This window comes from Apium graveolens, chromosome 8, assembly GCF_009905375.1.
Source record: "Apium graveolens cultivar Ventura chromosome 8, ASM990537v1, whole genome shotgun sequence".
NCBI lineage: Eukaryota > Viridiplantae > Streptophyta > Magnoliopsida > Apiales > Apiaceae > Apium > Apium graveolens.
Window position 1 is genome coordinate 262,173,016 of NC_133654.1, and position 21,627 is coordinate 262,194,642.

Consider the following 21,627-nt stretch of genomic DNA (forward strand, 5'->3'; position numbering starts at 1 on the left):
AAATAATTAGTTGTGTTAATTATTATTAATGAGACAGTTATGATTATAAGGGCATACAATTTGATGTTAATGCCTCTAAATAGTGGTTAAAAACTAGGGAATAAGCACACAAAATAATGTGATTTTACTTGTTTCAATCACAATCCAGAACTCATTCCACTACTATCCAATTTTCTGTCTAGTAGACCTAATATTTCATTTATATTATGTAGGTTTTTTCACTACACTTTTAATTTATATTTTGCTCTGAAAATAGTATTTTTCTTAATTTAAGATCCTTATTTAGAAGATCCTTATTTATATGAGAACTCGTGTACAATAACAAGATTAAATCAATATGACAACCCTAAGTAAGTTGTATGATAATCTATGTTTGCATTATGTATTGTAATTCTTAAGTCTGTAAAAATGTTTAAGGGCAGACTGGAGTCTTTTTATGTAAATAGTATCAATCCTAAGAATTTTATCTGGAAGAAGATCAAAAAGATCATGCCTCGGAAGAATTGTGAAGAAGCTTGGAGTTGAATAAATCTGTTTTGGGAAAAATATTATAAGTCAAGATCTCTACAAGTCACGGATTAAGTATTATAGAGAAGTCATTCGAGAACTCTAGAATGACTTATCGAGAAGTCAAAAAAAGGCTACTAGAGAACTCAATGATATCGACAAGCCAAATTGCAAACATGAAGATTGGAGATATCGATAAGTCATTTCTTCACTAGAGAACTCTGAGATATCGACAAGTCAAAATATCACTAGAGAATTTTGAGATATCGACAAGTCAAAATATCACTAGAGAACTCTAAGTTATCAAATAAGTCAAAGTGAAGACATGAAGATGAGAGATCTCGACAAGCCAAATTCTCTTATAGAGAACTCAGAGACTTTGACAAGTCAAAACAACTGTAGAGTGACTAGAGATCTCGATAAGCCAATATACTTATCAAGATGTCAAGTTATTTACATGCCAAACTGAGAATCTCGAGTTAAAACTCAAAGTACAAAATGCAGACCAGTTCAATATCCAAGATTATCAATCAACAAACAATCTAATCAAGTTGGATTGATAAGTCTACAAAATCAGCTTGAAGAGTACAAGATCAAAGGCCAAGATTAACTGGCAGAGTAAAGTCACAGACGTGCAAGATAAGCAAGATACACTAAGCCATAAATAGAAAGATTTGATTATCTAAAAATAGGGTTTAGTACATGCTGTTGCATGCTGTGTAATAACCAGTGTTTACTATTCTATAAAGTAAACACTGGATGCTTTGTTAAGTGTAACAATTTAGATCAGAAAAATCTTGTATTCTCTCAAGGAAGAAACTAAGCTCTTTATCAACAAAGAGCCTAGAAATTTTGTAGCAAAACATTCTTAATTTTAATATAAAATTAAGTGAGTTTTGAAAGATATGTGCCTACTGTTCTTACTTGTTTAATTTCAGTATTAACACATTTTACTACAAAATTTAATTTAGTTTGTTCACCGCCTTAAACACTACAAGAAAAGCAGAAAAACACAAAAATACATTCACCCCCCCCCCTTCTGTGTGTGATTCATTACCTAACACAAACCTCAACCAATATTGTGATATCAACTCTACATCATTCAACAGATCTTCATCCGAGATACTTATTCTCGAGTCCATCATATTCTAAAAATCTCCTGTAAGATTTAGTAAAATATAGGGGTGAGATACACAGCTCATTAAGCATATAGTGTACAATTTAACCGAGGCTTATTTAAAAAACAAAGTTCTTCGGTTCATCAAAAATACCAAAATTTTGAGAAAAATAAATAATTCATCAAGAGTCATGTATGCATCATCACAAGATATCACAATCATCAAGAGTTCATCAAAATAGTTCTAACAAGATTAAAATGGAGTATTCAAGCACGATAGGTTCATCAAGTTGGGATCCCGACTAGCTAAACAATTGGTCTAGCTTACTTCCGAAAAGGAAGCATCATCATCAGTTCATCAAGTATCAGTGCAAGAATACTCATTTTTTATCAGTGAATCATCAGTCAAATCAAATTAATCATCATTTAAAGATCAAAACATCAATAGTAAAATAGTCCAGTATATACTTACAAATACCGCCGACAACCAATTGTTATTACTCGTGTATCCTCCGCGTTTACCACCTAAACAATTATGATACACACAAATATTTAACAGCATCCTTTTGAATTAATTAACTCAACTCAAAATTCTAATCAACAATATTTTTGAGTTCTTAGGTCCATCTAAAACTAATCTCTCAACTAGTTCAAAATCGATAATCAAACCATCTATTAAAAATGTCATTGCGCACACTGTACTTATGTATTTTTAATAAATCAAAAAATAATGTTCTTAACAAGATATTCTCCAGATCTCATCCTTAATATCATTCAAATCACTCATAAAAATTTGATCACATAATTAATCTTTTAACCTAGCAAACCAATTGCTCAAATTTGTAACAGAACACGGAAAATTCTACGGTACGCTGCCTTCACTGAAACATTTTTCTTAAATTGAAAAATAACTATTTTAACACCACATTTCTACAACACCTTTCTGGATATCATATAAATTTATCATAAATATATTGAATCGTAAATAAGTCATTACATAACCAAATGATTCATTTTAATATGAACAGAACCTCTAAAATTTATGTTCTGCACTCCTCTTCTAAAATAGCAATTACTCCCAACTCATATGTTCAAATAACGTCATATTTTGTATGCATATACTAGAGACCATATAGAACAACTTTCATTCAGAACCTATCATCAAAATCAGTCATTAAAGTCTTTGAATTACTTGTTCAAAATCTGCGCAGAATCTGTGTGGCTTTTAAAGCTATGGCAAGAGTTTCTTCTTCTTTTCTTTATTCTTCTTGTGTTCATAGCTTAATGAGAGAGAGGAAGTGATGAGGTAAGGTTGTGTTTGGCTAGCTTATTTGAGAAGTTTTGGGTTTTTTTTCCTCCTTATCTTTTTTTTTATCCTTCATATTTATCTCTTCCTTTTTTTTCTCTTTTCTTTCCTCATGATTATCCACTAATGAACAAAAGAAAGATCTAGAGATCCTTATAGATAATTCTTATGATTTCTAGAAATTGGGATTGATTATGAAGACTTGAATTTGGGCTTGCTCAATTTGAGAATCAACCAAAAAAATTCATAAATCTCATGGGCTTTCTTGATAGGACTTTTGGCCCACCACTCTATATAAATTCTTAAATATATTTTACACCTTAAAAACCCAAAATTATATGATCAAAACTTTTTCTTCTAATGATTCACAATATATACTCCAATTCAGAAATCTTTCACTCCACTTAAAATAAGTCTTTCTCTAACACAATCCCCTTGAGTCTTAAATTAATTATTTCCCAATTAATATTTACTTGAAATAATATATTCTATTTAAACATTATGTAAGTTGGGGTATTACAATCTTCCCCCCTTAAGAAATTTCGTCCTCGAATTTTTTGCACACCTGATGCCCAACACAAAGCATTTCTCTTTTATCAAACAGTTTGCTTCCTAAGTTAGATAGTCATACTCTACTTTATCTTCATATCTCAATTCTTACCAATTTTGCAATCGTATTCTAATATTCCTAATCCTGAACCTTAATTCATTTCTAACTCAAGACACTTTCAACTATATCTTATTCGATCAATCACAATATTATATTTTAACTTAAGAACATTGTTATTAATACTTTCTTGGTCATAAAACTTCATATCTTAAATTAGTCTATTCCACCAAATTCTCATATACAGTTTTATTCCAACTTCAAAGTCAATTAATCGCAAAACCTTCCAAATTCATTAACAACTTTAATCATGAAATTGAAGTTGATTACTCAAACTCAAATGTCATACTTTACCAAATGAATCTAAATCCTTATATAACTTCATCCTTGATTTACAATTACTAAACTCAAATAATCTTATGTCCTTAAAGCCAATTTCAATTTTTTATTTAAACGATATTCCTCAACCATATATTCATGTCACGCCCTTAAGTTAATGTCAATCTAAAACATTATCTGCTTTGATGATTGTTTTCAGCATTTATCTATTATAAATATTCAACTTACATAGTGAATAGTCAACCCAAAATTCTTAACATATTCTCATCCAACAACTTCACATCACTAATCACTTTTCTAATAAAATTTTAGACTATACTCTTCGATTTATTCACAACTTCATTTACAAGCCTTTCAAATATACAAATATCCAAGTCGTATTCCTCTACTGAAATCTTATTTCAAATATCGATATTTAATCCTCGAATACAACTCGAGTTTTCCCAAACCACAATATCCAAATTTTTTTCAACAATAAGCTCTCCAACTTGAGACTCCAAATTCTACCAGACATGTATGTCTTTCAATCGATATTGGACAATCTTGAGGAACTTCATCCATAAAAAAATTCTTTCATTAAAATTCAATGCCTAAACTCTATACAAAAAACTTCAATCCTTTTTATTACAAACCTCGAAACTTCAAGAAATTTCATATATACTTTGCAACTGATAAGTTCTCTTATTTTACACAAGCAACTTCAATTCCATTTCATTCTCCCTATATGGTAGGAATATTCCTTAAAACACATATTTAAATCTTATTTAATTCATTATAAACAATTATCTGTTTGCCTCACACTATCCCACCAAAACACAGTTCCCCCCACAAAATTGTGCGATATCTTTATTTTGACTTAACTTAATCCTTTTACTTATTGTAAGACTAACATCAATCTGGTTGAATAACCCTTAAATCCTTTCTTTTATTTTTTCTAGTAACGCTGATCTAATCCCTAATTTGAGACAATAACCTCATATCATTCCTTTGCGTAGCGAACAAAATTCAAAGTTTTTCCACCTCTCCAAGATTTGTTGACTTTTTTCTATAACACCTAATAAATCCTCAACTTCTCTTCTTGTATCATTTTTGCGTTCCCCGCAATCTTACATCCCTAAGAATAATAGTCATTCCATTTGCACCATAATCAAAACTTCTCAGTCCGTTTCTATTATTGACTACTTCGTTATCATCAAACCATCTTAACTTTACCATTATAATTTCATATTAGTTTGATCATCAATATCCGATAATTAACCATTCTTTAACATCATAATGTTTTCCATCTTGAAAGGTATCAAATCCATACTAATTTGGTACCTTAGTAAATTTTCAGTACTTAATTATTCTTCTTACTATTGCCTCACAATCTCAAAGCATACTTCTTATTATTCGTATTTGAAATGCTTTATTCTTATTTTAGAAGAATTACTAGCAGACTGTCTCGACTGTACCACTATAGCACTTAACTAAGCATCTCATACACATTCTTATACCAGTCTCATTTTTTTTCTTTGTGTCTCTTTTTTTTTCTATCATTTTATTTCCACTTTCGACTACAACAACTTCTTGAACCATACTAGTATGGTTTATCATCTCTAGTTCGGGGACTTTATTTGAATCCATACCATATAAAATGACAATCTTAATATTAATCGTAAACTCGATTCATAATCTAACACACTTATCTTATTTTTGTTACAAAGTTTTAACTCTACACAACTCCCTAAACATTTTGGAAAATATTCACATGATATAAAACTTATCATACTGATCTTGGTTCACATTTAGCTCCGAGGTATCACCTTTATGAGCTTCTCCTCTAATCGCATGTCTCTATAAAATTGAATTCACGGGTAACATTTTTTAAGTGCTAAAACAACCAACCTTTGTTTAAATCTCTTACATGAAGGAACTCACATTAAAACATCTTTCTTTCAGTCACATAGGTTTAAAACTCAAAAATGTTTTTTTCTGTCGTATGATAAAAATCTATTTAATCACTTGTTTCAAGCTCAACAGCTTCTACCAACTTTTCGGGGAAAAAAAATTCCTAAAAAAAAATTCAAAAATCCTCACAAGTTAAAATAACCTGGATATGACTAAGAACAACCATGTTGTACTAAAGATGGCCAGACTTTAGTACTATTTGGCTTCCAACACGTAAGTGGGTAACACCCCACCAGACTTTTATCACACAGGCAAAAAGTAATACCATACGCATTGTTTATCTCAATCAACTGACAAATTATTTATACTAGGAAGAAAAGAAATGGTTCTGGAAAAAAAATAAGTGAGCCTTCTGTTCTAAATATGTCTTGAAACTTAATCATAAAACAAGTTCGCAATCACCATATCCTCAAATATACTTATATAATCCGTGTAACGTCACATCTCTATTTACGCAATTAATGTCTCTCGATTTCAAATATGAACAGTATTGCAATCAATTCTAAATCATATATTAGGTACCTTATCCCATATTTTGCTAGTTACCTAAATGCATTTTCAATCTTTTTTTATATTACAATAAAACACAACTTACTCCCTATACCCTCGACTATAATGACACCATGAAAATCATCAAAGACTGCTCGGACTACTCCTTATACGGAGCCCCACTACTATCAAAAATAAAGTTTTGTACAACACTTATATATTAGCTCATCTATACTTGAGGGCATAACCATCTTATTTAAAATGCATCGGCCATCTCCATCCCGAGATAAATGTCTCGATCCGAAAATCCATAACATTTTTAAAATCTCACAAAGTGTGCTACCAAACTACTTGTTGTGACGCTACATTATATCAATATCATAGCCACATAAGCTAGCACACTAGTCATCAATCCTAACTGGATCCTCAACGAATTCCTAACATCTCTAATACTCGTCATCCGTTTATGAAAGACCGTATCGCTACCTACTCCAGAATTTCTCTTTTAATTCTAACTCTCGCTATCTAAATCCCAAAAGGTTCTTCAAAACCCTGACATTACTATCTCTAGTAAATTTCCTTATCTTAACACATTCATCGGTACTACACCTGATAGTCTAGTAACCAACTCCATATGAGTTCTTAATGTATCCTTATGTCTCACATACGGTTAATACTCTCATTCATATGCACCATAACCACTATCTCTGATACCACCTATGATGCCCCAAGCCCCGAAAGTCCCAACTTAGGCACGGGACCGGGGTCCGTCAAATCCAAACCTCTTCTCAAAATTATACTCACAAAAATTGAATTAATATAAATAATAATAACATCTACAATTTATTTCATTTCTGTAAATCCGACATCTCAATATATTACAAACCCTGATACAAACCTTGTTAGGTATGAATACAACACACAGGGGGGGTGAATGTGTTTTGGCTTAAATGTTTGATTTTGATCGACTTTGGCTTTAGCAGTTGGTTGTTATCAATGATTTAGTAGAGTAGATGTTAAACATAACTAACTGTGCAAATATGTAAAATAAAGATCTTCAAAACTCACTTAATTTTATATTAAAAATCAAGCAGTGTTTTGCTACAAAATCTCTAAGTTCTTGTTTTAAAACTTAGCTTCTTTCTTGAGAGAGAATTACCAGATTTTCTATCTAGATTGTTCTTCTTAACTAGAGGACCAGTGTTAACTTTATAACTCAGTTAACTGCTGGTTTACACAGTGGATAATAAATATGCAATTAGCTTTTCTAAACTATCACTTGTTATTTCTATTTATAGAAAAGCAAATCTTCCATTTTTGGCTTAGCAAATCTTTAGCATCCCGTGATTACTTTAATCTCCTCTGTCAATTAATCTTTACCATTGATCTTGCACATCTCTTAAGCTACTTTTTGTAGACTTGTCAATCCAGCTATGTGAATTGTTTGTTGATTTGCAACCTTGGATATTGAACTGTTCTGCAATTCTGTACTTAGAGAAATTTCTTCACTTCGAGATCTCCAATTAAGCTGTAGAGAACTCGACATCTCGATAGGCATGTTGGCTTGTCGATATCTCTGAAACTTCATTGTTGACTTGACTTATCGACAACTCTGAGTTCTCTAGTAAATTTTGGTTTATCGATAACTCAGAGTTCTCTAATGGACTTTGGCTTATCGATAACTCAGAGTTCTCTAATGAATGTATACTTGTCGATATCTCTGAGTCCTCGAATGGGTATCTGACTTATCGATATCTCCAATAGCATTTCCTGAGTTCTCGATAGACAATTCCTGAGTTCTCGATAGGTCTTTCTGAATTCTCGAATGACTTCTCTATAACACTAATTATGTGACTTGTAGAGATCTTGACTTAGAATATTTTACACCAAACAGATTTATTCAACTCCAAGCTTCTTCATAATTCTTCTGAGGCATGATCTTCTTCCAGATAGAATTCTTAGGCTTGACACTGTTTAGAGAAAAATGCTCCAGTCTGCTCCATTTATATTTTACAGACATTAAGTGTTACAAGTATAAATTACAGATTAATGTTACAATACAACTAATCTCAGGGTTGTCAGTATGACTTAGTCTTGTTATGATACAGGCATGTCTTGCACAACAATCTCCCCCAATTTGTGAGAAGATTGCTTATCACAAATTCATGCCTGTTAACAAGACTAACCCCAAGTTAAAGAATGAAAATAAAATGATACAAAAGCTGATACAACACTTGTACAATGAATATTTGACAGTTTACAATAATTAAGTAAAGACTGAGATGTCTGATTCTTTCTCATTTATGTTCTTAATTTGCACAAGTATTTCCAATTCTTCTAGGATGGGGGTGTCAGTTAGAGCCTCTATTATTTTCAGCAAATCTGGCTTAGGATAACTAGCTACCATCCCTGTCCTGTATCTTGATAAAGAGCCAGCTTTTATATTCAGAAATCTTCCATCCTTTGATATTCTGCTCTTGCCTGCTGCCTTCAACTCTTCTGATCTTCTGATATACTCAGATCATAGATGTTGATGATATTATTAGCTCCAGTAATCTTTGACATCATCTATTATATATTACAATCTCCCCCAACTTGTTCATTATGAAATTATGCACAAGTTCTGATTGATGATGTCAAAACTTTATCCAAATGTAGAAACCAAAACCAATCTTCCCATCAGGTCTTCTTTTGTTGAGTTGCATTTAGATTTATTCAACATCCATTAGCTGTTTTGGCATTTAGATATATTCTCCCCCTTTTTGACATTATCTCCAGGAAGAAAGATCCAGCTCAATGCACATTGTTCAAGATGCTGTCATTGTTCATTTGGAGCACTGTCTGCAGCTTCAAGCTTCATTGAGATTCTTGGTGATAAGTTTTAAAAAAAATAGAAGTTTCGCTTAGATCTGCTAGAAAAAGTCTGTTAGTGATAAAAGTCCTAAGCTCTCTGTTCTTTTGAATAAGTAGTCTCAGAAAATCTCATTGCACTAGTCTCATGACTTTTGAGAGTCAGAATTCCCTCACTAGGATTACTAAATCCATACATTCATCTACCTCTCCTTTTGCCAGGAAGGATACTGCCTCTCTTATTCTGTATTTTTCACTCTGTCTTTTCTCTTATCCTCACATGAAAGGCTCAAATATTGTTTGACCTACAGAAATAAGAGGTGGCTGAGAAGAGGTAATCTGTGATCATATGATTAGAGGAAGACCATATAGGGCTAATCATACTTATTTCACCAGAAAAATGAGTGCATTAGCATCCATGACTGGGGTCACAGTTTGACTCACAGATTGCTCTGTGGTTGTGACAGTGTGTTATCCTCAACTTGTAGTGGGAACCTCCATTGGAATTGGAGAGGATTTGACTGGGTTATTGTCATGTACACCAGCCTCAAACCTTTGTGCACCTTGCAGAGCACTGTCACATAAATGTGATAAGATTGCCCTTCTTATGACATTGTCATAGGCAATTGTTCTTCTAGCTTTGACTGCTAAGACAGCTTCTGCTAGAGTTGTGAGGGGAGTTGTTCCTTTTTGAGGAACCTCTAATTGAATTGGAGAGGATTTAGATAGCTCCCCCTCAGGAGTACTACCCTCAAACCTTTCAATCTGTGAAGACTGTTTGTGCACATGAAGGTGCAAGAGAAACATTCATGAAATATTCAGTAAACTGATAAACTTTCATGTTTGGTGGATTCTTTTCTCAAACAACTGAATCAATCTGAAGGTCATCAAGAAATTGTTGTCCTTTTATAAAACAGGTGGCTTTTGAGGGTCACCTGAGTGGGATTGTGTTTGTGTTTGTGTTGCTATGATTAGGTAAACCACGGTTTGGTTTTGAGGTGATTTGGCTGCAGTTTTAGCACTAATACGTGTGAATTGATTATTTGAATTCCCTGTTGATGTCTTGTATTAGACCTGAAATGCATTGAACAACTGTATCTCTTTGGAGTTTCATTAGACAAACACATTGTAAGATATTTCAGTTGCAAGCATTATTGAAGAAAAGACAAAATTTAATACAGATATAAGCACATAATAATTATTACACAAACAAAAGATTTCAAGACAAGAATCAGAACTTTCATTAAAAAAAACATAGTACATTAAGACATAGATTTAACAAGTAAATCCTAATCCTAACTACTCTAATTCAGACTCCTTCTTCTCGGACTCCAACCTCCTTGCCCTGCGCTGGTAAGCTCTGGACATGGAGTGTGCAAGAGAGATGATCCTCTCCTGTAACTCCAAAGAAGCAAGGCGTTGCTGCTCAGCCACCCTGGCTCGTCTCTCCTGCTCGAAAGAGGCTTCCATCTCAAAGAAAAGAATGTCGATTTGATCATCCCGCGAGAGTTCGTAAAAGTCCTCAAGTGAAATATCAAAGGGGCTGTAAACAACCCCCTTGAGACGGACACGAAGTCCGAAAGGATCAAAATCCACTAGATAATCATCCAAATGATGGACCGGTTGATAAGCTCCATTAATAAGTCTGTAGAAGACTGGGGCATCCATTTGAATGAGAGAAAGAAAGATGAACAGGAGGTGATTTTGAAATTTGATGTTTGTTGAGAGTAGGAGAGTGATGAAGTGATAAGGAGTAAAGCGTTTTAATTTATAGAGGGAGTAAAGATAGAAACCAAGAGACTCTTGAGTTGCCCGGATAATAGGAGTAATAATCACATAAGCCTACTAGACAGCTAGAAATGACTAGTGACCATTCCCCGTGCAAGTACTTAAGAATATTAGTTTATTTTAAAGAGTAACTATTCCCCATGCAAATAAGCATGTACTCCCTACACAAAAAAGTAACTCTCCCTATCAGCAAGCAATCATATAAATTTATCACTATCAGCATACTCAAAACAACACAAATAATGTACTAGTCTACTAACATTGGACTAACATATTTCCACGTAAGCAAGAAATCATATAAGCATGTGAATGTGTCAATAAGTCATAGAAATTTAGAGACAAAGTATGTCAAAAGTATTTTTATGAACAGAATTTATGAATTAAATTTGTTCATGTTTTCATACTTTTTGCTTCTTTTGATCTGTTATTTATTAAGTTCACATACTGAAGATATGACGTAATAAATATTCAGTTTACTTAGAATTTTGAGAAATATAAAGTTAAGATTAATGGAGAAGTCTGGGTATTTATAGAAAAAGTAAAATACTTATCGAGAAGTCAAATAAACGTTTAATATTAAACTTATCGAGAAGTAATTTTGAATATGAAAAAGGTACATTCGAGAAGTCAAATGACTTATCGAGAACTCTGATAAATGCCCAGTTTGTCCAAAAAGGACTGAAATAATTCTAATTTATTTGAATTGAATCAAATTAAAATCAGAATAAATTTTCTAAAAGTATTTGTCTAAAATAATTCATTGAGTTAAATTATTTTAGTTCTGAGTTATTGAAAAGTCTCAAAATATCCTTGTCGAGAACTCTGTGAATTAACACTATTAGAGAACTCTACATGGTCTTATCGATAAGTCATAATAGAGCTTATCGAGAAGTCATTCGAGAAGTCTGTAAATAGACTTGTCGAGGACTCACTCGAGAACTCTAAAATAACTTGTCGATAAGTCATTTTGACTTATCGAGAACTCGGTTCTCTATACCTTTGAGTACTGTAATTATGCCTTGTGTTAATTTTACACATTTAAGATGTAAATTAACAACTGAGCGGTTTACTTAGAATTTTGAAATATTCTAAGTTAATTTTTGAATTTTTAAGAAAAATAAATATACATAGATTCTGAAATATTTATAATTCATATTTCAGTTAATTTCCAATTAAATCAAACTAGGTTGATTTATTAGAAATTAATCTGTTGCAACACATTAGCTGAGTTCTTTGCCTTAGGATGAAGAATTGAGCATTCCAATTTCACTCACAAGTCTAGTGAAGGTTGCTTCATCCAAAAGTTTAGTAAAAATGTCATCTAATTGTTGTTCTGTTGGAACAAAAATGATCTCAATGGTACCATTTGTAGCATGTTCCCTGATAAAATGGTACCTAACATCAATGTGCTTTGTTCTAGAATGATTAACTGGATTAGCTACTATAGATATGGCACTAGTATTGTCACACATAATGGGAATTTTGTGTAACATTAGACCATAGTCCATTAGCTGATTTCTAATCCAAAGCACCTGAGCACAACAACTTTCAGCAGCTATATATTCAGCTTCAGCTGTGGAAGTTGACACAGATTGTTGTTTCTTACTATACCAGGATACAAGTCTTTGACCAAGAAATTGACAGCTTCTACTAGTACTTTTCCTATCAACCCTGCATCCAGCAAAATCTGCATCTGTGTATCCAACAGCTTCAAAACCAGTTCCCTTAGGATACCATAATCCCAAGTTTGGAGTTCCCTTTAAGTATCTGAAAATCCTTTTTACAGCCATCAAATGTGATTCCTTTGGATTGGCTTGAAATCTGGCACATAGACAAGTAGCAAACATGATGTCTGGTCTACTAGCAGTCAAATAAAGCAATGATCCAATCATCCCTCTGTAGCTTGAAATATCCACACTCTTGCCTTTCCTATCTTCATCCAACTTGGTTGCAGTAGACATAGGTGTAGATGCAGGTGAGCTATTCATCATACCAAATTTTTTTAATAAGTCATTCACATATTTGATTTGGCTGGTGAAACTACCATCATTTCTTTGACTAACTTGAAGGCCAGGGAAGTAACTCAATTCTCCCATCATGCTCATTTCATACTCACCCAGCATTATCCTAGAGAATCTTTGACACGGCTTTTCATTTGTAGATCCAAAGATGATATCATCCACATAGATTTGAACTAGGATCATATCTTCACCATGCTTCTTGTAGAAGAGAGTCTTATCAATAGTACCTCTGGTAAAACCATGTTTGAGTAGAAATTCTGACAGTGTGTCATACCAGGCTCTAGGTGCCTGTTTCAATCCATATAGAGCCTTGAGTAATTTGTAAACAAAGTTAGGGAATTCTGGATCTTCAAAGCCAGGTGTCTGTTGCACATAAACTTCTTCTTCTAGTTCACCATTAAGAAAAGCACTCTTGACATCCATTTGATACACCTTGAAATTTGAGTGTGCAGCAAATGCCATAAAAATTCTTATTGCTTCTAGTCTTGCAACAGGAGCAAAAGTCTCATCATAGTCAATTCCCTCTTCTTGTGAGTAGCCTTTAGCAACCAGCCTTGCTTTGTTTCTAGTAACAATTCCATTTTCATCCATTTTGTTCCTGTACACCCACTTAGTTCCAATTATGCTTCTATTCTTTGGTGCAGGAACTAATTTCCAGACTTTGTTTTTCTCAAACTGATTCAGCTCCTCCTGCATAGCAAATATCCAATCAGGATCCAATAGGGCTTCTTCAGTTTTCTTGGGCTCTACTTGAGATAGAAAACATGCATGTAGGCATTCATTAGCAGTTGCACTCCTAGTTCTCACACCAGCTGAGGGATCACCAATAATAACTTCTATTGTATGACTCCTATCCCACTTTCTAGTATGTGTCTGTTGACTAGTGCCTTCATCATTTTCTTCAGTATTATCATGACTGTCATTTCCATTCTCTTCTTCTCCCCCTGAGTTTGTGCCATCAAATTCAGGTGTCTGAAGAGAGCTTTCATTCCCATGATTTTGTTCAGAGGTCTCTTTATTTGTCACTTATTGTGCCACAACTTCATCTTCCTCATCAGGATCACTATCAATGGTTAGATTTTCAAATACAAGGGTTTCAGCATCATTTACATCAAGGCATTCCAAGCCTGGATACTTGTCATCATCAAAAGTCACATCTGTGCTTTCCATAATTTTCTTTTGATCAATCACATAAACTTTGTAGGTTGTTCTTTCCAATGAATATCCCAGAAAAATTGCTTCAAAAACTTTAGAGTCAAATTTTCCTACATATTCAGAGTTGTCTTTTAGAATATAACACTTGCTTCCAAACACATGTAGATGCTTCACTGTAGGCTTCCTGTTAGACATGATTGAGTAGGGTGATTTGCCATGAGCTTTGTTGATGAGATATCTATTTTGAGTGTGGCATGCAGTATTAACAGCCTCTTCTCAAAAACTTGGCAATTGAGCATCTTGTAGCAAAGTTCTAGCAGCTTCAACCAATGATCTATTTTTCCTCTCAACTACTCCATTTTGTTGAGGTGTTCTAGCTGCTGAAAATTCTTGAACAATACATTTGCTTTTGCAGAATTCACTTAATGTTGAGTTTCTGAATTCTGTTCCATTATCACTTCTCAATCTTTTCACACTAACTTTTCCTTCAGCTTGCTTCTCAATTTTCTTGATGTGCTCAATTATAATGTTTGGAGTTTCATCTTTAGTGAGTACATGAACTCAACCCAAGTGTATCTTGAAAAATCATCAACCATGACAAGGGCATATTTGTTCCTTGAAATGGACAAGACATTTACTGGCCCAAACAAGTCCATGTGAATAAGTTGCAGAGGTGCACTTATGGAATTCACAGTTTTTGACTTGTGACTAGATCTTTTCATCTTTCCTTTCTGACAAGCTTCAAAAACTTCCAGTTGAGCAAATTCCAGACTGGGCATGTCTCTCACAAGCTCCTTCTTGACTAAGGTGTTGATTGCTTTGAAATTCAAGTGAGATAGCTTCTTATGCCATAATTTTCTTTGCTCTTCTGATACCTTGGTGTAGAAACAACACACTCCATCCTTATTTGTTGAGTCTAAGTCTGTAACAAACAAGCTTCCCTTTCTTACTCCTTTAAGAGCAATTTCACCAGTCTTTTTGCTAATAAAAGCATAATCTTATTTGTTGAAAACAACTTGAAAACCTCTGTCTGCAAATTGACTAACACTTAGGAGATTTACTTCCAATCCAGAAACTAGTGTTGCATCTTCAATGACAACATTTTCAGAAACAATCTTGCCATATCCCATTGTGAATCCTTTGATGTTGTCTCCAAAGGTCACCAAAGGGCCAGCCATCTCCTCAAATTGTGAGAGCAGGGCCTTATCACCTATCATATGCCTGGAACATCCACTATCAATGATCCACATGACCTTCTTTCCTTTGCCCTGCATACAATGAGGATTAATTATGTTTAGTTACCCAAGCTATGTTGGGCACTTTCTTCTTGTTAACTGATTTTGCAGAAGTAGAATGAGAATTTTCAGATAAAATGGAATTCATAGACTGTTGAGCATTTTCTCTTTTAGATATAGAACCAACTTTTGATTCTATGAGATCAATTCTCAATTTGTGGAAACTCTTCATCACTTTCATGTTGCAGGGAATGCAATCAAACTTGTCACATAATGAATAGGGATCATTAGCCTTAGCTTCATTGTACTTGCAGACTGCTTCAGGTGGATTGCTAACAATCTTTTTACAAAGATGAGTTAGGTGATTCATTGATTCACAATTCTCACACCACTTTCTAGGAGCATTTGTAACATAAGAAAAATTATTGCTTTTGTTTATCCCAATCTTTCCATTTCTATTCTTCTTTTTCTTTTTGACATGTTCGGCTTTAATCTCCTTCACAGACTCCTTAGTTTCTTGATTGGCTTTTGGTGTTTCAACAGAGATGGAAGACTGAGTTGTCTCATCATTTTTCTTTTCCTTGTCCTCATCAGCTATCTCATGTTTGATGATAAACTCTTCTTCATTGAAGTTCACTTCACACGCCTTGAATAAAGGTGATTCAACTTTCTTCAGAATAATTGGAACATCCTCAGTTTCAATTGATTTTCCTTTGTCACTGACAAACTTCTTTTTGTTGTTCAAACCCTCATAATCAAGACCAATGGCAATGTTTGCACATGGCTTATTCTTTTCATGATATTGGCCAATCAAATCAGAGGCATTTTTGAAGGATTTCAGCTTCACTTCATTCTTCTCCAGCTTTTCTCTCAATACTGCTTCAATTTCACTTGCAAACTTTAATTTATTCTTTAAGTATGCATTTTCTTACTTAGCAGTATCAAGCTCAACCAGCAACAATTCAGTCTCTTGTTTTTCACTCTCAATTTTCATTGATCTTTTTCAATCTGCTAACTTCCTCATTTGCAGTAACCATGCTTGTATGAATCTGGAACATTTCTGTGCTAATCTTTTCAACAGTTTCCTTATATTGACTCACATTTAAATCAATTGTGGTCAGAGTTGGTATCTGTGATTTAGATGATGAAGAGTCTCCTTGCTCTAAGGCCATGAGTGCATAGTTTCTAACTTCTTCATCTTCATCATTATCTGAATCATCCCAGCTTTTACCCTCAGCAATATAAGCTTTCCCTTGTTGCTTCTTTAGAAGAGCATCATACTTTGCTTCCCATTCAAGATAGGCTTTGTCTTTCTTTGCCTTCTTGGGTTTCCTACATTCTGTAGCAAAATGGCTCAGCTCATCACAATTAAAGCACCTTATGTTTGATCTATCAACAGATCCAGTTCTGTAGCCATTTTTGCTATCAGGAGTGTACTTCCCTTTTCCTTTCCAGCTGTTGTCTTTGTTGAAGGACTGTCCTTTGCTCTTAAAAAATCTTGGTTTCTTCACTCTAATGTTAGAGAATTTTCTAGGCAAGTAAGCCATTGATGTATCTAGCTCATCAAGCTCATCAAGAGTGTAGAACTCATCTTCTTCATCCAATTCCAGTATGACTTGCTCTTTAGTGTCATTGGCTCTTTTCTCACTTGTAGAAACTTCTGGAGTTTGAGATCTTTGCTCATCATTGGAGGTCTGGCCATCATTCACAATTAGTGCACTTGAGCCGTCCAGTACATATCCTTGACCAGCCCTTAATGATTTCTTTTGAATCATTTCAAGTTCATAAGTTTTCAGAACCCCATAAAGCACTTCCAGTGTGATTCTACTCAAATCTCTTCCTTCTCTGATTGTAGAGATCTTTTGTTCCAAATGGTCAGGGAGAGTAAGCAAGAACTTCAAATTCACTTCTTCAACATCATAAAATTTATCATGAAGCTGCAAGTCATTTATCAGCTTATTAAATCTTTCAAACACATCAGTAATACCCTCATTTGGTTTAGCCATAAAACCCTCATACTGAGAAATCAATATCCTTCTTTGATTTGACATAACCTCCTCAGTTCCTTCACAAAGTATTTCAATCTTTTCCCAGATCTGCTTAACAGTGTCACAGTTGACAATGTTATTATACATTATATTGTCAAGTGACTCAATTAGTATCAGTTGCAAAGTACTGTCTAGGGAAACTTTCTCTCTTTCAGGTTCAGTATACTCAGAGGGATCCTTGGGAGCATAATGAGCTGGAATAACCATATCTCCATCTGTGGTTTCCTCAACTCTAACCACAGGAGTGAAGGGCCCATTCTTAAGGATACCAATGTAAAGGTGATTGGTCATTCTTATAAACAGCAACATTTTCTTTTTCCATAAAGTGTAGTTGGCCTTATCAAAGGGAGGAATCTTGATACTACTGATTTTCTGTGTATTCATTTTTCCAAGATCTAATCTGTTTACTTTCAGATTTTGCTCTGATACCACTTGTTAGGTATGAATACAACACAGAGGGGGGGTGAATGTGTTTTGGCTTAAATGTTTGATTTTGATCAACTTTGGCTTTAGCAGTTGGTTATTATCAATGATTTAGTAGAGTAGATGTTAAACATAAATAACTGTGCAAATATGTAAAATAAAGATCTTCAAAACTCACTTAATTTTATATTAAAAATCAAGCAGTATTTTGCTACAAAATTTCTAAGTTCTTATTTTAGAACTTAGCTTCTTTCTTGAGAGAAAATTACCAGATTTTCTATCTAGATTGTTCTTCTTAACTAGAGGACCAGTGTTAACTTTATGACTCAGTTAACTGTTGGTTTACACAGTGGATAATAAACATGCTATTAGCTTTTCTAAACTATCACTTGTCATTTCTATTTATAGAAAAGCAAATCTTCCAACTCTGGCTTAGCATATCTTTAGCATCCCGTGATTACTTTAATCTCCTCTGTCAGTTAATCTTTGCCATTGATCTTGCACATCTCTCAAGCTGCTTTTTGTAGACTTGTCAATCCAGCTATGTGAATTGTTTGTTGATTTGTAACCTTGGATATTGAACTGTTCTGCAATTCTGTACTTAGAGAAATTTCTTCACTTCGAGATCTCCAATTAAGCTGTAGAGAACTCGACATCTCGATAGGCATATTGGCATGTCGATATCTCTGAAACTTTATTGTTGACTTGACTTATCGACAACTCTGAGTTCTCTAGTGAATTTTGGTTTATCGATAACTCAGAGTTCTCTAATGGACTTTGGCTTACCGATAACTCAGAGTTCTCTAATGAATGTATACTTGTCGATATCTCTAAGTCCTCGAATGGGTATCTGACTCATCGATATCTCCAATAGCATTTCCTGAATTCTCGATAGACATTTCATGAGTTCTCGATAGGTCTTTCTGAGTTCTTGAATGACTTCTCTATAACACTAATCTTGTGACTTGTAGAGATCTTGACTTAGAATGTTTTACACCAAACAGATTTATTCAACTCCAAGCTTCTTCATAATTCTTCTGAGGCATGATCTTCTTGATCTTCTTCCAGATAGAATTCTTAGGCTTAACACTGTTTAGAGAAAAATGCTCCAGTCTGCTCCATTTACATTTTACAGACATTAAGTGTTACAAGTATAAATTACAGATTAAAGTTACAATACAACTAATCTCAGGGTTGTCAGTATGACTTAGTCTTGTTATGATACAGGCATGTCTTGCACAACAATCTCCCCCAATTTATGAGAAGATTGCTTATCACAAATTCATGCCTGTTAACAAGACTAACCCCAAGTTAAAGAATGAAAATAAAATGATACAAAAGCTGATACAACACTTGTACAATGAATATTTGACAGTTTACAATAATTAAGTAAAGACTGAGCTGTCTGATTCTTTCTCAACTATGTTCTTAATTTGCACAAGTATTTCCAATTCTTCTAGGATGGGGGTGTCAGTTAGAGCCTCTATTATTTTCAGCAAATATGGCTTAGGATAACTAGCAAACATCCATGTCCTGTATCTTGATAAAGAACCAGCTTTTATATTCAGAAATCTTCCATCCTTTGATATTCTGCTCTTGCCTGCTGCCTTCAACTCTTCTGATCTTCTGATATACTCAGATCATAGATGTTGATGATATTATTAGCTCCAGTAATCTTTGACATCATCTATTATATATTACAAACCTCAACCAATATTGTGCTATCAACTCTACATCGTTCAACATATCTTCACCCGAGATACTTATTCTCGAGTCCATCATATTCTAAAAATCTCCTGTAAGATTTAGTAAAATATAGGGGTGAGCTACACAGCTCAGTAAGCATATACTGTACAATTTAACCGAGGCTTATTTAATAAAACAAAGTTCTTCAGTTCTTCGGAAATACCAAAATTTTGAGAAAAATAAATAATTCATCAAGAGTCATGTATGCATCATCACAAGATATCACAATCATCAAGAGTTCATCAAAATAGTTCTCACAAGATTAAAACGGAGTATTCAAGCACGATAGGTTCATCAATTCATCAACTTCATCAAGTTGGGATCCCGGCCAGCTAAACAATTGGTTTAGCTTACTTCCGAAAAGGAAGCATCAACATCAGTTCATCAAGTATCAATGCAAGAATACTCATTTTTTATCAGTGAATCATCAGTCAAATCAATTCAATCATCATTTAAAGATCAAGACATCATCAGTGAAATAGTACAGTATATACTTACAAATACCGCCGACAAACAATTGTTATTACTCGCGTATCCTCCGCATTTACCAACTAAACAATTATAATACACACAAATATTTAACAAAATATCTTTGAATTAATTAATTGAACTCTAAATTCTAATCAACAATATTTTTGAGTTCTTAGGTCTATCCGAAACTAATCTCTCAACTAGTTCAAAATCGATAATCAAACCATCTATTAAAAATGTCTTTGCGCACACTGCAATTATGCATTATTAATAAATCGGGAAATAATGTTCTTAACAAGATATTCTTCAGATATCATCCTTAATATCATTAAAATAACTCATAAAATTTGATCACATAATTAATTTTTTAACCCAACAAACCAATTGCTCAAATTTGCAACAGAACACGAAATATTTTGCGCTACGCTGCCTTCACTGAAACATTTTTCTTAAATCGAAAAATAAATATTTTAATACCAAATTTCTACACCACCTTCCTGGATATCATATCAATATACCATAAATATATTGAATCGGAAATAAGTCATTACATAACCAAACAATTCATTTTATTATGAACAGAACCCCTGAAATTTCTGTTTAGCACTCCTCTACTAAACAGAAATTACTCCCAACTCATATGTTCAAATAACGTTGTATTTTGTATGAATATACTATAGACCATATAGAACAACTTTCATTCAGAATCTATCATCAAAATTAGTCATTACAGTTTTCGAATTACCTGTTCAAAATATGCGCGGAATCTGTGTAGTTTTTAAAGCTATGGCAAGAGTTTCTTGTTTTATCTTTCTTCTTCTTTTCTTTCTTCTACTTCTGTTCATAGCTTAATGAGAGATAGGAAGTGATGTGATAAGGTTGTGCTTGACTAGCTTATTTGAGAAGCTTTGGGGGGTTTTTTTCCTCCTTTTTTTTATTTTTCATATTTATCTCTTTCTTTTTTTCTTTTTCTCTTTTCTTTCTTCATGATTATCCACTAATGAACAGAAGAAAGATCTAGATATCCTTATATATAATTCTTTTGATTTCTATAAATTTGGATTGATTATAAAGACTTGAATTTGGGCTTGCTCAATTTGAAAATCAACCAAAAAAATTCATAAATCTCATGGGCTTTCTTGATTGTACTTTTGGCCCACCACTCTATTTAAATTCTTAAATATATATTTTACACCTTAAAACCCCAAAATTTATGATCAAAACTTTTTCTTCTAATGATTCACAATATATACTCCAATTCAGAAATCTTTCACTCCACTTGAAATGTTACGCTGTTTACCGGATTTACGTGTCGCCTCTAAAATTCCCATAACGAAATCTTATAAAATTTATTAAATCTTTATTCCATCTCTAATCATCCACCAAACATTTTTACTCAGATATAAATTTTATCTAAGGTCTCCAAGGCCTCTAAATTGTTTTCTTGCATTTCTCAATCCATTCATAGAATCCTCCGTCAAAAAGTATATTAAGATTTCATTAAAATAAGTTTTCCTCCAACACAATCCCCTTGAGTCTTAAATTAATTATTTCCCAATTAATATTTACTTGAAA

General features: G+C 33.5%; 1 long non-coding RNA gene across 1 annotated transcript; it reads right to left on the reverse strand.

The window, feature by feature from the left end:
• Positions 1-19,165: 19,165 nt before the first annotated feature.
• LOC141679689 (uncharacterized) lies at positions 19,166-20,963 on the reverse strand. The gene is made up of 2 exons (XR_012558159.1): positions 20,798-20,963; positions 19,166-19,631 (listed from the first exon to the last, which is right to left on the reverse strand). It is a non-coding gene; the product is annotated as an uncharacterized LOC141679689 (long non-coding RNA).
• Positions 20,964-21,627: the final 664 nt, after the last annotated feature.